Source organism: Phyllobates terribilis, unplaced genomic scaffold (genome assembly GCF_046119375.1).
Source record: "Phyllobates terribilis strain yellow unplaced genomic scaffold, ASM4611937v1 Scaffold_499__1_contigs__length_1316695, whole genome shotgun sequence".
NCBI lineage: Eukaryota > Metazoa > Chordata > Amphibia > Anura > Dendrobatidae > Phyllobates > Phyllobates terribilis.
In genome coordinates, this window is record NW_027363259.1 from 1,260,632 (window position 1) to 1,276,638 (window position 16,007).

General features: G+C 46.2%; 10 non-coding genes and 3 pseudogenes across 10 annotated transcripts; all 13 read left to right on the forward strand.

Moving 5' to 3' along the window:
- Positions 1–919: 919 nt before the first annotated feature.
- Positions 920–1,110, forward strand: LOC141230900 (U2 spliceosomal RNA). Its single transcript, XR_012297348.1, has one exon. It is a non-coding gene; the product is annotated as a U2 spliceosomal RNA (small nuclear RNA).
- A 1,127-nt stretch (positions 1,111–2,237) lies between these two features.
- On the forward strand, positions 2,238–2,428 carry LOC141230176 (U2 spliceosomal RNA). The gene has a single exon (XR_012296732.1). It is a non-coding gene; the product is annotated as a U2 spliceosomal RNA (small nuclear RNA).
- Positions 2,429–3,544: 1,116 nt separating this feature from the next.
- On the forward strand, positions 3,545–3,735 carry LOC141230197 (U2 spliceosomal RNA). Its single transcript, XR_012296752.1, has one exon. It is a non-coding gene; the product is annotated as a U2 spliceosomal RNA (small nuclear RNA).
- A 1,123-nt stretch (positions 3,736–4,858) lies between these two features.
- LOC141230901 (U2 spliceosomal RNA) lies at positions 4,859–5,049 on the forward strand. The gene has a single exon (XR_012297349.1). It is a non-coding gene; the product is annotated as a U2 spliceosomal RNA (small nuclear RNA).
- A 1,121-nt stretch (positions 5,050–6,170) lies between these two features.
- Positions 6,171–6,361, forward strand: LOC141230902 (U2 spliceosomal RNA). The gene has a single exon (XR_012297350.1). It is a non-coding gene; the product is annotated as a U2 spliceosomal RNA (small nuclear RNA).
- Positions 6,362–7,476: 1,115 nt separating this feature from the next.
- On the forward strand, positions 7,477–7,667 carry LOC141230903 (U2 spliceosomal RNA). The gene has a single exon (XR_012297351.1). It is a non-coding gene; the product is annotated as a U2 spliceosomal RNA (small nuclear RNA).
- Positions 7,668–8,785: 1,118 nt separating this feature from the next.
- Positions 8,786–8,976, forward strand: LOC141230905 (U2 spliceosomal RNA). The gene has a single exon (XR_012297353.1). It is a non-coding gene; the product is annotated as a U2 spliceosomal RNA (small nuclear RNA).
- A 1,118-nt stretch (positions 8,977–10,094) lies between these two features.
- LOC141230431 (U2 spliceosomal RNA) lies at positions 10,095–10,186 on the forward strand (annotated as a pseudogene).
- A 789-nt stretch (positions 10,187–10,975) lies between these two features.
- LOC141230342 (U2 spliceosomal RNA) lies at positions 10,976–11,161 on the forward strand. The gene has a single exon (XR_012296881.1). It is a non-coding gene; the product is annotated as a U2 spliceosomal RNA (small nuclear RNA).
- A 1,119-nt stretch (positions 11,162–12,280) lies between these two features.
- LOC141230453 (U2 spliceosomal RNA) lies at positions 12,281–12,372 on the forward strand (annotated as a pseudogene).
- A 789-nt stretch (positions 12,373–13,161) lies between these two features.
- Positions 13,162–13,347, forward strand: LOC141230343 (U2 spliceosomal RNA). The gene has a single exon (XR_012296882.1). It is a non-coding gene; the product is annotated as a U2 spliceosomal RNA (small nuclear RNA).
- A 1,119-nt stretch (positions 13,348–14,466) lies between these two features.
- On the forward strand, positions 14,467–14,558 carry LOC141230454 (U2 spliceosomal RNA; annotated as a pseudogene).
- A 789-nt stretch (positions 14,559–15,347) lies between these two features.
- LOC141230344 (U2 spliceosomal RNA) lies at positions 15,348–15,533 on the forward strand. The gene has a single exon (XR_012296883.1). It is a non-coding gene; the product is annotated as a U2 spliceosomal RNA (small nuclear RNA).
- The last annotated feature ends 474 nt before the right edge of the window (positions 15,534–16,007 follow it).

Genomic DNA, 16,007 nt, shown 5'->3' on the forward strand with positions numbered 1-16,007 from the left:
TGTAATGTAATGCAATGCTATCTATCTAGCTCTCCCTCTATACTTCCTTTTGGATAAACAGACATATTAGGCAAGCATTTTGGAGCTTTCACCTAAATAACTACAGGTGGTGAGATAAGCTGCACAATATAATTGACCTTTCAGTATATTGTTGCACACACACCATCTATTTAGCAAATGCCCTTGTTATCAACAGCAGCCTTTTAAACTCACCTGAGCTAACAGGTATGTGAGCTGGTTACTCTGCTGCGCTTAAAATTTCTTTTTTGGTTTGCTACAATGCCTTTTCTGAAACGTTGTCTCCCTCTGCTGGAACACTGACTTCTTTCATTTAATGCCTGCAGACTATAAAAGAGAAACCAACCCAAAAAGTTTGGTTGATTAGTCTGTGACATTCTTTTAAACTGTTGCTTATGGTGGTCTCTGTGAGCTTCTCAGTGACATTCAGCCATCCAGGTATCCCGCCTGCAGTAGACGGAATGTGGCAATGGAACGCTGGCTGCGCGTGTCATAATAGGCTCTGAGCCTTTATATACCTGCGCACAGCAGCAGCCACCTTCAGTCTGCTGCTGGACAGCCAGCAGCAGCAGCAGCAGGAGAGGTAATTAATCAGCAACCCTCCTGCTAAGGGTAGACAGCTGCTCGTTCCACCCCCCCCCGCCTTAATTGGTTCTCCTCCCTTCCAACGGTGTTGAGGCGGGTGGGAACAGCCGGGGGTTGAGGGTACTGTGCTAAAAGAGGTGGAGTTATGCAGATCTAAAACGCGTGGATTGCAGCAGCAGCAAGCCGAAAAGTGCAGGCATGTGAGGGATCTAGAGGTTGACAGCATGTCTTCTTAACGGGAGTCCAGGTGGCCATCTCCACAAATGGACTTTTCAGAATCCTTGGGTGGCACCGTAGTCGGAAACCAATTCTGGTTATCGCTTCTCGGCCTTTTGGCTAAGATCAAGTGTAGTATCTGTTCTTATCAGTTTAATATCTGATACGTCCCCTATCTGGGGACCATATATTAAATGGATTTTTAGAACAGGGAGATGGAAAAAGAGCTTGCTCTGTCCACTCCACGCATTGACCTGGTATTGCAGTATCTCCAGGACCGGTGCACCCCTTCTTTAATGCAGTTTCTAAAATCAGAAAGAATTGAATTCAATGCTTTTTGTTCATTTTGCTTGTTTGTCGGATTTTGGGATGGACTCTTTGGCTTTGCTTTTCTTCTCCTCATTGGATTTTTCATGTTAAAAGTTGCAGAAGCCAGATGACAAGCTCATTTTGGTTCAACTTCAGCAACTGTGCATTGCATTGCCATGTAATGTAATGTAATGCAATGCTATCTATCTAGCTCTCCCTCTATACTTCCTTTTGGATAAACAGACATATTAGGCAAGCATTTTGGAGCTTTCACCTAAATAACTACAGGTGGTGAGATAAGCTGCACAATATAATTGACCTTTCAGTATATTGTTGCACACACACCATCTATTTAGCAAATGCCCTTGTTATCAACAGCAGCCTTTTAAACTCACCTGAGCTAACAGGTATGTGAGCTGGTTACTCTGCTGCGCTTAAAATTTCTTTTTTGGTTTGCTACAATGCCTTTTCTGAAACGTTGTCTCCCTCTGCTGGAACACTGACTTCTTTCATTTAATGCCTGCAGACTATAAAAGAGAAACCAACCCAAAAAGTTTGGTTGATTAGTCAGTGGCATTCTTTTAAACTGTTGCTTATGGCGGTCTCTGTGAGCTTCTCAGTGACATTCAGCCATCCAGGTATCCCGCCTGCAGTAGACGGAATGTGGCAATGGAACGCTGGCTGCGCGTGTCATAATAGGCTCTGAGCCTTTATATACCTGCGCACAGCAGCAGCCACCTTCAGTCTGCTGCTGGACAGCCAGCAGCAGCAGCAGCAGGAGAGGTAATTAATCAGCAACCCTCCTGCTAAGGGTAGACAGCTGCTCGTTCCACCCCCCCCCCCCCCCCCGCCTTAATTGGTTCTCCTCCCTTCCAACGGTGTTGAGGCGGGTGGGAACAGCCGGGGGTTGAGGGTACTGTGCTAAAAGAGGTGGAGTTATGCAGATCTAAAACGCGTGGATTGCAGCAGCAGCAAGCCGAAAAGTGCAGGCATGTGAGGGATCTAGAGGTTGACAGCATGTCTTCTTAACGGGAGTCCAGGTGGCCATCTCCACAAATGGACTTTTCAGAATCCTTGGGTGGCACCGTAGTCGGAAACCAATTCTGGTTATCGCTTCTCGGCCTTTTGGCTAAGATCAAGTGTAGTATCTGTTCTTATCAGTTTAATATCTGATACGTCCCCTATCTGGGGACCATATATTAAATGGATTTTTAGAACAGGGAGATGGAAAAAGAGCTTGCTCTGTCCACTCCACGCATTGACCTGGTATTGCAGTATCTCCAGGACCGGTGAACCCCTTCTTTAATGCAGTTTCTAAAATCAGAAAGAATTGAATTCAATGCTTTTTGTTCATTTTGCTTGTTTGTCGGATTTTGGGATGGACTCTTTGGCTTTGCTTTTCTTCTCCTCATTGGATTTTTCATGTTAAAAGTTGCAGAAGCCAGATGACAAGCTCATTTTGGTTCAACTTCAGCAACTGTGCATTGCATTGCCATGTAATGTAATGTAATGCAATGCTATCTATCTAGCTCTCCCTCTATACTTCCTTTTGGATAAACAGACATATTAGGCAAGCATTTTGGAGCTTTCACCTAAATAACTACAGGTGGTGAGATAAGCTGCACAATATAATTGACCTTTCAGTATATTGTTGCACACACACCATCTATTTAGCAAATGCCCTTGTTATCAACAGCAGCCTTTTAAACTCACCTGAGCTAACAGGTATGTGAGCTGGTTACTCTGCTGCGCTTAAAATTTCTTTTTTGGTTTGCTACAATGCCTTTTCTGAAACGTTGTCTCCCTCTGCTGGAACACTGACTTCTTTCATTTAATGCCTGCAGACTATAAAAGAGAAACCAACCCAAAAAGTTTGGTTGATTAGTCAGTGGCATTCTTTTAAACTGTTGCTTATGGCGGTCTCTGTGAGCTTCTCAGTGACATTCAGCCATCCAGGTATCCCGCCTGCAGTAGACGGAATGTGGCAATGGAACGCTGGCTGCGCGTGTCATAATAGGCTCTGAGCCTTTATATACCTGCGCACAGCAGCAGCCACCTTCAGTCTGCTGCTGGACAGCCAGCAGCAGCAGCAGGAGAGGTAATTAATCAGCAACCCTCCTGCTAAGGGTAGACAGCTGCTCGTTCCACCCCCCCCCGCCTTAATTGGTTCTCCTCCCTTCCAACGGTGTTGAGGCGGGTGGGAACAGCCGGGGGTTGAGGGTACTGTGCTGAAAGAGGTGGAGTTATGCAGATCTAAAACGCGTGGATTGCAGCAGCAGCAAGCCGAAAAGTGCAGGCATGTGAGGGATCTAGAGGTTGACAGCATGTCTTCTTAACGGGAGTCCAGGTGGCCATCTCCACAAATGGACTTTTCAGAATCCTTGGGTGGCACCGTAGTCGGAAACCAATTCTGGTTATCGCTTCTCGGCCTTTTGGCTAAGATCAAGTGTAGTATCGGTTCTTATCAGTTTAATATCTGATACGTCCCCTATCTGGGGACCATATATTAAATGGATTTTTAGAACAGGGAGATGGAAAAAGAGCTTGCTCTGTCCACTCCACGCATTGACCTGGTATTGCAGTATCTCCAGGACCGGTGCACCCCTTCTTTAATGCAGTTTCTAAAATCAGAAAGAATTGAATTCAATGCTTTTTGTTCATTTTGCTTGTTTGTCGGATTTTGGGATGGACTCTTTGGCTTTGCTTTTCTTCTCCTCATTGGATTTTTCATGTTAAAAGTTGCAGAAGCCAGATGACAAGCTCATTTTGGTTCAACTTCAGCAACTGTGCATTGCATTGCCATGTAATGTAATGTAATGCAATGCTATCTATCTAGCTCTCCCTCTATACTTCCTTTTGGATAAACAGACATATTAGGCAAGCATTTTGGAGCTTTCACCTAAATAACTACAGGTGGTGAGATAAGCTGCACAATATAATTGACCTTTCAGTATATTGTTGCACACACACCATCTATTTAGCAAATGCCCTTGTTATCAACAGCAGCCTTTTAAACTCACCTGAGCTAACAGGTATGTGAGCTGGTTACTCTGCTGCGCTTAAAATTTCTTTTTTGGTTTGCTACAATGCCTTTTCTGAAACGTTGTGTCCCTCTGCTGGAACACTGACTTCTTTCATTTAATGCCTGCAGACTATAAAAGAGAAACCAACCCAAAAAGTTTGGTTGATTAGTCTGTGGCATTCTTTTAAACTGTTGCTTATGGCGGTCTCTGTGAGCTTCTCAGTGACATTCAGCCATCCAGGTATCCCGCCTGCAGTAGACGGAATGTGGCAATGGAACGCTGGCTGCTCGTGTCATAATAGGCTCTGAGCCTTTATATACCTGCGCACAGCAGCAGCCACCTTCAGTCTGCTGCTGGACAGCCAGCAGCAGCAGCAGCAGGAGAGGTAATTAATCAGCAACCCTCCTGCTAAGGGTAGACAGCTGCTCGTTCCACCCCCCCCCCCCCGCCTTAATTGGTTCTCCTCCCTTCCAACGGTGTTGAGGCGGGTGGGAACAGCCGGGGGTTGAGGGTACTGTGCTAAAAGAGGTGGAGTTATGCAGATCTAAAACGCGTGGATTGCAGCAGCAGCAAGCCGAAAAGTGCAGGCATGTGAGGGATCTAGAGGTTGACAGCATGTCTTCTTAACGGGAGTCCAGGTGGCCATCTCCACAAATGGACTTTTCAGAATCCTTGGGTGGCACCGTAGTCGGAAACCAATTCTGGTTATCGCTTCTCGGCCTTTTGGCTAAGATCAAGTGTAGTATCTGTTCTTATCAGTTTAATATCTGATACGTCCCCTATCTGGGGACCATATATTAAATGGATTTTTAGAACAGGGAGATGGAAAAAGAGCTTGCTCTGTCCACTCCACGCATTGACCTGGTATTGCAGTATCTCCAGGACCGGTGCACCCCTTCTTTAATGCAGTTTCTAAAATCAGAAAGAATTGAATTCAATGCTTTTTGTTCATTTTGCTTGTTTGTCGGATTTTGGGATGGACTCTTTGGCTTTGCTTTTCTTCTCCTCATTGGATTTTTCATGTTAAAAGTTGCAGAAGCCAGATGACAAGCTCATTTTGGTTCAACTTCAGCAACTGTGCATTGCATTGCCATGTAATGTAATGTAATGCAATGCTATCTATCTAGCTCTCCCTCTATACTTCCTTTTGGATAAACAGACATATTAGGCAAGCATTTTGGAGCTTTCACCTAAATAACTACAGGTGGTGAGATAAGCTGCACAATATAATTGGCCTTTCAGTATATTGTTGCACACACACCATCTATTTAGCAAATGCCCTTGTTATCAACAGCAGCCTTTTAAACTCACCTGAGCTAACAGGTATGTGAGCTGGTTACTCTGCTGCGCTTAAAATTTCTTTTTTGGTTTGCTACAATGCCTTTTCTGAAACGTTGTCTCCCTCTGCTGGAACACTGACTTCTTTCATTTAATGCCTGCAGACTATAAAAGAGAAACCAACCCAAAAAGTTTGGTTGATTAGTCTGTGGCATTCTTTTAAACTGTTGCTTATGGCGGTCTCTGTGAGCTTCTCAGTGACATTCAGCCATCCAGGTATCCCGCCTGCAGTAGACGGAATGTGGCAATGGAACGCTGGCTGCGCGTGTCATAATAGGCTCTGAGCCTTTATATACCTGCGCACAGCAGCAGCCACCTTCAGTCTGCTGCTGGACAGCCAGCAGCAGCAGCAGCAGGAGAGGTAATTAATCAGCAACCCTCCTGCTAAGGGTAGACAGCTGCTCGTTCCACCCCCCCCCCCGCCTTAATTGGTTCTCCTCCCTTCCAACGGTGTTGAGGCGGGTGGGAACAGCCGGGGGTTGAGGGTACTGTGCTAAAAGAGGTGGAGTTATGCAGATCTAAAACGCGTGGATTGCAGCAGCAGCAAGCCGAAAAGTGCAGGCATGTGAGGGATCTAGAGGTTGACAGCATGTCTTCTTAACGGGAGTCCAGGTGGCCATCTCCACAAATGGACTTTTCAGAGTCCTTGGGTGGCACCGTAGTCGGAAACCAATTCTGGTTATCGCTTCTCGGCCTTTTGGCTAAGATCAAGTGTAGTATCTGTTCTTATCAGTTTAATATCTGATACGTCCCCTATCTGGGGACCATATATTAAATGGATTTTTAGAACAGGGAGATGGAAAAAGAGCTTGCTCTGTCCACTCCACGCATTGACCTGGTATTGCAGTATCTCCAGGACCGGTGCACCCCTTCTTTAATGCAGTTTCTAAAATCAGAAAGAATTGAATTCAATGCTTTTTGTTCATTTTGCTTGTTTGTCGGATTTTGGGATGGACTCTTTGGCTTTGCTTTTCTTCTCCTCATTGGATTTTTCATGTTAAAAGTTGCAGAAGCCAGATGACAAGCTCATTTTGGTTCAACTTCAGCAACTGTGCATTGCATTGCCATGTAATGTAATGTAATGCAATGCTATCTATCTAGCTCTCCCTCTATACTTCCTTTTGGATAAACAGACATATTAGGCAAGCATTTTGGAGCTTTCACCTAAATAACTACAGGTGGTGAGATAAGCTGCACAATATAATTGACCTTTCAGTATATTGTTGCACACACACCATCTATTTAGCAAATGCCCTTGTTATCAACAGCAGCCTTTTAAACTCACCTGAGCTAACAGGTATGTGAGCTGGTTACTCTGCTGCGCTTAAAATTTCTTTTTTGGTTTGCTACAATGCCTTTTCTGAAACGTTGTCTCCCTCTGCTGGAACACTGACTTCTTTCATTTAATGCCTGCAGACTATAAAAGAGAAACCAACCCAAAAAGTTTGGTTGATTAGTCTGTGGCATTCTTTTAAACTGTTGCTTATGGCGGTCTCTGTGAGCTTCTCAGTGACATTCAGCCATCCAGGTATCCCGCCTGCAGTAGACGGAATGTGGCAATGGAACGCTGGCTGCGCGTGTCATAATAGGCTCTGAGCCTTTATATACCTGCGCACAGCAGCAGCCACCTTCAGTCTGCTGCTGGACAGCCAGCAGCAGCAGCAGCAGGAGAGGTAATTAATCAGCAACCCTCCTGCTAAGGGTAGACAGCTGCTCGTTCCACCCCCCCCTTAATTGGTTCTCCTCCCTTCCAACGGTGTTGAGGCGGGTGGGAACAGCCGGGGGTTGAGGGTACTGTGCTAAAAGAGGTGGAGTTATGCAGATCTAAAACGCGTGGATTGCAGCTGCAGCAAGCCGAAAAGTGCAGGCATGTGAGGGATCTAGAGGTTGACAGCATGTCTTCTTAACGGGAGTCCAGGTGGCCATCTCCACAAATGGACTTTTCAGAATCCTTGGGTGGCACCGTAGTCGGAAACCAATTCTGGTTATCGCTTCTCGGCCTTTTGGCTAAGATCAAGTGTAGTATCTGTTCTTATCAGTTTAATATCTGATACGTCCCCTATCTGGGGACCATATATTAAATGGATTTTTAGAACAGGGAGATGGAAAAAGAGCTTGCTCTGTCCACTCCACGCATTGACCTGGTATTGCAGTATCTCCAGGACCGGTGCACCCCTTCTTTAATGCAGTTTCTAAAATCAGAAAGAATTGAATTCAATGCTTTTTGTTCATTTTGCTTGTTTGTCGGATTTTGGGATGGACTCTTTGGCTTTGCTTTTCTTCTCCTCATTGGATTTTTCATGTTAAAAGTTGCAGAAGCCAGATGACAAGCTCATTTTGGTTCAACTTCAGCAACTGTGCATTGCATTGCCATGTAATGTAATGTAATGCAATGCTATCTATCTAGCTCTCCCTCTATACTTCCTTTTGGATAAACAGACATATTAGGCAAGCATTTTGGAGCTTTCACCTAAATAACTACAGGTGGTGAGATAAGCTGCACAATATAATTGACCTTTCAGTATATTGTTGCACACACACCATCTATTTAGCAAATGCCCTTGTTATCAACAGCAGCCTTTTAAACTCACCTGAGCTAACAGGTATGTGAGCTGGTTACTCTGCTGCGCTTAAAATTTCTTTTTTGGTTTGCTACAATGCCTTTTCTGAAACGTTGTCTCCCTCTGCTGGAACACTGACTTCTTTCATTTAATGCCTGCAGACTATAAAAGAGAAACCAACCCAAAAAGTTTGGTTGATTAGTCTGTGGCATTCTTTTAAACTGTTGCTTATGGCGGTCTCTGTGAGCTTCTCAGTGACATTCAGCCATCCAGGTATCCCGCCTGCAGTAGACGGAATGTGGCAATGGAACGCTGGCTGCGCATGTCATAATAGGCTCTGAGCCTTTATATACCTGCGCACAGCAGCAGCCACCTTCAGTCTGCTGCTGGACAGCAAGCAGCAGCAGCAGGAGAGGTAATTAATCAGCAACCCTCCTGCTAAGGGTAGACAGCTGCTCGTTCCACCCCCCCCCCCGCCTTAATTGGTTCTCCTCCCTTCCAACGGTGTTGAGGCGGGTGGGAACAGCCGGGGGTTGAGGGTACTGTGCTAAAAGAGGTGGAGTTATGCAGATCTAAAACGCGTGGATTGCAGCAGCAGCAAGCCGAAAAGTGCAGGCATGTGAGGGATCTAGAGGTTGACAGCATGTCTTCTTAACGGGAGTCCAGGTGGCCATCTCCACAAATGGACTTTTCAGAATCCTTGGGTGGCACCGTAGTCGGAAACCAATTCTGGTTATCGCTTCTCGGCCTTTTGGCTAAGATCAAGTGTAGTATCTGTTCTTATCAGTTTAATATCTGATACGTCCCCTATCTGGGGACCATATATTAAATGGATTTTTAGAACAGGGAGATGGAAAAAGAGCTTGCTCTGTCCACTCCACGCATTGACCTGGTATTGCAGTATCTCCAGGACCGGTGCACCCCTTCTTTAATGCAGTTTCTAAAATCAGAAAGAATTGAATTCAATGCTTTTTGTTCATTTTGCTTGTTTGTCGGATTTTGGGATGGACTCTTTGGCTTTGCTTTTCTTCTCCTCATTGGATTTTTCATGTTAAAAGTTGCAGAAGCCAGATGACAAGCTCATTTTGGTTCAACTTCAGCAACTGTGCATTGCATTGCCATGTAATGTAATGTAATGCAATGCTATCTATCTAGCTCTCCCTCTATACTTCCTTTTGGATAAACAGACATATTAGGCAAGCATTTTGGAGCTTTCACCTAAATAACTACAGGTGGTGAGATAAGCTGCACAATATAATTGACCTTTCAGTATATTGTTGCACACACACCATCTATTTAGCAAATGCCCTTGTTATCAACAGCAGCCTTTTAAACTCACCTGAGCTAACAGGTATGTGAGCTGGTTACTCTGCTGCGCTTAAAATTTCTTTTTTGGTTTGCTACAATGCCTTTTCTGAAACGTTGTCTCCCTCTGCTGGAACACTGACTTCTTTCATTTAATGCCTGCAGACTATAAAAGAGAAACCAACCCAAAAAGTTTGGTTGATTAGTCTGTGGCATTCTTTTAAACTGTTGCTTATGGCGGTCTCTGTGAGCTTCTCAGTGACATTCAGCCATCCAGGTATCCCGCCTGCAGTAGACGGAATGTGGCAATGGAACGCTGGCTGCGCGTGTCATAATAGGCTCTGAGCCTTTATATACCTGCGCACAGCAGCAGCCACCTTCAGTCTGCTGCTGGACAGCCAGCAGCAGCAGCAGCAGGAGAGGTAATTAATCAGCAACCCTCCTGCTAAGGGTAGACAGCTGCTCGTTCCACCCCCCCCGCCTTAATTGGTTCTCCTCCCTTCCAACGGTGTTGAGGCGGGTGGGAACAGCCGGGGGTTGAGGGTACTGTGCTAAAAGAGGTGGAGTTATGCAGATCTAAAACGCGTGGATTGCAGCAGCAGCAAGCCGAAAAGTGCAGGCATGTGAGGGATCTAGAGGTTGACAGCATGTCTTCTTAACGGGAGTCCAGGTGGCCATCTCCACAAATGGACTTTTCAGAATCCTTGGGTGGCACCGTAGTCGGAAACCAATTCTGGTTATCGCTTCTCGGCCTTTTGGCTAAGATCAAGTGTAGTATCTTTCGAAAAGGCGGTTTTGGATGTTTGCCGCCCTAGTAGATTGATACATTATGCACACTGGGGTTTAGGCGCTTGTTAGTACGCCAGGTGGCTAATATAGTCATCTGGTGTTAAGCATGGCCCCCCAGGATCGACGCCATTGGGCCGGGGAAGATCGAAAGCCCGAAGTGTGAAGTGCCCCAGGAATGTTGACCCTGGGGTGCCTTAACTCACTGGGATTGGGAACCCCACTTGAGTTTATGGCACATTTGCACAAGCACTTCAAATTTTCTTTCTTCGCACACACCCTTATTCCGGGCCTTCTGGCCTTAGGATGGGGAATTTTTCAATTCCCGGTCGAAGGTCCGGGCAGTATTATACTGTGAAACCTTCACTATTTATTTAATTTCTTTGTCACTGTGTGTCCACTTATTCACGTGTGTCACGTCCTACTAGGATTTTGTCGGGATGCGGTTCCCTTACGGGTTCCTCTCTTGGCAGGTCTAGGGGGGGAGTGTGTGGCCATCAGGTTCCGCTCCCCCCTGAACCCCCCTGGCTCTCCTCTTTCGGGAGGAGAGCGTTGTTGGCTCCCCTCTTCCGGGAGGGGAGCACAGTCTTTGGCTCCCAGTGCCTTGCTCGGGTGAGAACTCGGGCAGGTGCTGGGGGTAAGATTGGGTCGCCTCTGGCTTCGACTGGAGGTGGCTTTTTGTCCCTGTTCCTCGCTGTGGCCTTTTGGCTCGGAGGGACGGGGAATGGTTTGGGGGACCCTTCTCCTTTTGGAGAGGGTTTCAAGAAGACCAGCATCCTAGTGCACTTTTTTTGTGGCACTTGTCACTTTTTTAAGCGCACTCGGGTTTTGTACACGAATTCGGGCTTTCGATAAAAAAAAAAAAAATCTGTTCTTATCAGTTTAATATCTGATACGTCCCCTATCTGGGGACCATATATTAAATGGATTTTTAGAACAGGGAGATGGAAAAAGAGCTTGCTCTGTCCACTCCACGCATTGACCTGGTATTGCAGTATCTCCAGGACCGGTGCACCCCTTCTTTAATGCAGTTTCTAAAATCAGAAAGAATTGAATTCAATGCTTTTTGTTCATTTTGTTTGTTTGTCGGATTTTGGGATGGACTCTTTGGCTTTGCTTTTCTTCTCCTCATTGGATTTTTCATGTTAAAAGTTGCAGAAGCCAGATGACAAGCTCATTTTGGTTCAACTTCAGCAACTGTGCATTGCATTGCCATGTAATGTAATGTAATGCAATGCTATCTATCTAGCTCTCCCTCTATACTTCCTTTTGGATAAACAGACATATTAGGCAAGCATTTTGGAGCTTTCACCTAAATAACTACAGGTGGTGAGATAAGCTGCACAATATAATTGACCTTTCAGTATATTGTTGCACACACACCATCTATTTAGCAAATGCCCTTGTTATCAACAGCAGCCTTTTAAACTCACCTGAGCTAACAGGTATGTGAGCTGGTTACTCTGCTGCGCTTAAAATTTCTTTTTTGGTTTGCTACAATGCCTTTTCTGAAACGTTGTCTCCCTCTGCTGGAACACTGACTTCTTTCATTTAATGCCTGCAGACTATAAAAGAGAAACCAACCCAAAAAGTTTGGTTGATTAGTCTGTGGCATTCTTTTAAACTGTTGCTTATGGCGGTCTCTGTGAGCTTCTCAGTGACATTCAGCCATCCAGGTATCCCGCCTGCAGTAGACGGAATGTGGCAATGGAACGCTGGCTGCGCGTGTCATAATAGGCTCTGAGCCTTTATATACCTGCGCACAGCAGCAGCCACCTTCAGTCTGCTGCTGGACAGCCAGCAGCAGCAGCAGCAGGAGAGGTAATTAATCAGCAACCCTCCTGCTAAGGGTAGACAGCTGCTCGTTCCACCCCCCCCCGCCTTAATTGGTTCTCCTCCCTTCCAACGGTGTTGAGGCGGGTGGGAACAGCCGGGGGTTGAGGGTACTGTGCTAAAAGAGGTGGAGTTATGCAGATCTAAAACGCGTGGATTGCAGCAGCAGCAAGCCGAAAAGTGCAGGCATGTGAGGGATCTAGAGGTTGACAGCATGTCTTCTTAACGGGAGTCCAGGTGGCCATCTCCACAAATGGACTTTTCAGAATCCTTGGGTGGCACCGTAGTCGGAAACCAATTCTGGTTATCGCTTCTCGGCCTTTTGGCTAAGATCAAGTGTAGTATCTTTCGAAAAGGCGGTTTTGGATGTTGGCCGCCCTAGTAGATTGATACATTATGCACACTGGGGTTTAGGCGCTTGTTAGTACGCCAGGTGGCTAATATAGTCATCTGGTGGAAAGCATGGCCCCCCAGGATCGACGCCATTGGGCCGGGGAAGATCGAAAGCCCGAAGTGTGAAGTGCCCCAGGAATGGTGACCCTGGGGTGCCTTAACTCACTGGGATTGGGAACCCCACTTGAGTTTATGGCACATTTGCACAAGCACTTCAAATTTTCTTTCTTCGCACACACCCTTATTCCGGGCCTTCTGGCCTTAGGATGGGGAATTTTTCAATTCCCGGTCGAAGGTCCGGGCAGTATTATACTGTGAAACCTTCACTATTTATTTAATTTCTTTGTCACTGTGTGTCCACTTATTCACGTGTGTCACGTCCTACTAGGATTTTGTCGGGATGCGGTTCCCTTACGGGTTCCTCTCTTGGCAGGTCTAGGGGGGGAGTGTGTGGCCATCAGGTTCCGCTCCCCCCTGAACCCCCCTGGCTCTCCTCTTTCGGGAGGAGAGCGTTGTTGGCTCCCCTCTTCCGGGAGGGGAGCACAGTCTTTGGCTCCCAGTGCCTTGCTCGGGTGAGAACTCGGGCAGGTGCTGGGGGTAAGATTGGGTCGCCTCTGGCTTCGGCTGGAGGTGGCTTTTTGTCCCTGTTCCTCGCTGTGGCCTTTTGGCTCGGAGGGACGGGGAATGGTTTGGGGGACCCTTCTCCTTTTGGAGAGGGTTTCAAGAAGACCAGCATCCTAGTGCACTTTTTTTGCGGCACTTGTCACTTTTTTAAGCGCACTCGGGTTTTGTACACGAATTCGGGCTTTCGATAAAAAAAAAAAAAATCTGTTCTTATCAGTTTAATATCTGATACGTCCCCTATCTGGGGACCATATATTAAATGGATTTTTAGAACAGGGAGATGGAAAAAGAGCTTGCTCTGTCCACTCCACGCATTGACCTGGTATTGCAGTATCTCCAGGACCGGTGCACCCCTTCTTTAATGCAGTTTCTAAAATCAGAAAGAATTGAATTCAATGCTTTTTGTTCATTTTGCTTGTTTGTCGGATTTTGGGATGGACTCTTTGGCTTTGCTTTTCTTCTCCTCATTGGATTTTTCATGTTAAAAGTTGCAGAAGCCAGATGACAAGCTCATTTTGGTTCAACTTCAGCAACTGTGCATTGCATTGCCATGTAATGTAATGTAATGCAATGCTATCTATCTAGCTCTCCCTCTATACTTCCTTTTGGATAAACAGACATATTAGGCAAGCATTTTGGAGCTTTCACCTAAATAACTACAGGTGGTGAGATAAGCTGCACAATATAATTGACCTTTCAGTATATTGTTGCACACACACCATCTATTTAGCAAATGCCCTTGTTATCAACAGCAGCCTTTTAAACTCACCTGAGCTAACAGGTATGTGAGCTGGTTACTCTGCTGCGCTTAAAATTTCTTTTTTGGTTTGCTACAATGCCTTTTCTGAAACGTTGTCTCCCTCTGCTGGAACATTGACTTCTTTCATTTAATGCCTGCAGACTATAAAAGAGAAACCAACCCAAAAAGTTTGGTTGATTAGTCTGTGGCATTCTTTTAAACTGTTGCTTATGGCGGTCTCTGTGAGCTTCTCAGTGACATTCAGCCATCCAGGTATCCCGCCTGCAGTAGACGGAATGTGGCAATGGAACGCTGGCTGCGCGTGTCATAATAGGCTCTGAGCCTTTATATACCTGCGCACAGCAGCAGCCACCTTCAGTCTGCTGCTGGACAGCCAGCAGCAGCAGCAGCAGGAGAGGTAATTAATCAGCAACCCTCCTGCTAAGGGTAGACAGCTGCTCGTTCCACCCCCCCCCGCCTTAATTGGTTCTCCTCCCTTCCAACGGTGTTGAGGCGGGTGGGAACAGCCGGGGGTTGAGGGTACTGTGCTAAAAGAGGTGGAGTTATGCAGATCTAAAACGCGTGGATTGCAGCAGCAGCAAGCCGAAAAGTGCAGGCATGTGAGGGATCTAGAGGTTGACAGCATGTCTTCTTAACGGGAGTCCAGGTGGCCATCTCCACAAATGGACTTTTCAGAATCCTTGGGTGGCACCGTAGTCGGAAACCAATTCTGGTTATCGCTTCTCGGCCTTTTGGCTAAGATCAAGTGTAGTATCTTTCGAAAAGGCGGTTTTGGATGTTGGCCGCCCTAGTAGATTGATACATTATGCACACTGGGGTTTAGGCGCTTGTTAGTACGCCAGGTGGCTAATATAGTCATCTGGTGGAAAGCATGGCCCCCCAGGATCGACGCCATTGGGCCGGGGAAGATCGAAAGCCCGAAGTGTGAAGTGCCCCAGGAATGGTGACCCTGGGGTGCCTTAACTCACTGGGATTGGGAACCCCACTTGAGTTTATGGCACATTTGCACAAGCACTTCAAATTTTCTTTCTTCGCACACACCCTTATTCCGGGCCTTCTGGCCTTAGGATGGGGAATTTTTCAATTCCCGGTCGAAGGTCCGGGCAGTATTATACTGTGAAACCTTCACTATTTATTTAATTTCTTTGTCACTGTGTGTCCACTTATTCACGTGTGTCACGTCCTACTAGGATTTTGTCGGGATGCGGTTCCCTTACGGGTTCCTCTCTTGGCAGGTCTAGGGGGGGAGTGTGTGGCCATCAGGTTCCGCTCCCCCCTGAACCCCCCTGGCTCTCCTCTTTCGGGAGGAGAGCGTTGTTGGCTCCCCTCTTCCGGGAGGGGAGCACAGTCTTTGGCTCCCAGTGCCTTGCTCGGGTGAGAACTCGGGCAGGTGCTGGGGGTAAGATTGGGTCGCCTCTGGCTTCGGCTGGAGGTGGCTTTTTGTCCCTGTTCCTCGCTGTGGCCTTTTGGCTCGGAGGGACGAGGAATGGTTTGGGGGACCCTTCTCCTTTTGGAGAGGGTTTCAAGAAGACCAGCATCCTAGTGCACTTTTTTTGCGGCACTTGTCACTTTTTTAAGCGCACTCGGGTTTTGTACACGAATTCGGGCTTTCGATAAAAAAAAAAAAAATCTGTTCTTATCAGTTTAATATCTGATACGTCCCCTATCTGGGGACCATATATTAAATGGATTTTTAGAACAGGGAGATGGAAAAAGAGCTTGCTCTGTCCACTCCACGCATTGACCTGGTATTGCAGTATCTCCAGGACCGGTGCACCCCTTCTTTAATGCAGTTTCTAAAATCAGAAAGAATTGAATTCAATGCTTTTTGTTCATTTTGCTTGTTTGTCGGATTTTGGGATGGACTCTTTGGCTTTGCTTTTCTTCTCCTCATTGGATTTTTCATGTTAAAAGTTGCAGAAGCCAGATGACAAGCTCATTTTGGTTCAACTTCAGCAACTGTGCATTGCATTGCCATGTAATGTAATGTAATGCAATGCTATCTATCTAGCTCTCCCTCTATACTTCCTTTTGGATAAACAGACATATTAGGCAAGCATTTTGGAGCTTTCACCTAAATAACTACAGGTGGTGAGATAAGCTGCACAATATAATTGACCTTTCAGTATATTGTTGCACACACACCATCTATTTAGCAAATGCCCTTGTTATCAACAGCAGCCTTTTAAACTCACCTGAGCTAACAGGTATGTGAGCTGGTTACTCTGCTGCGCTTAAAATTTCTTTTTTGGTTTG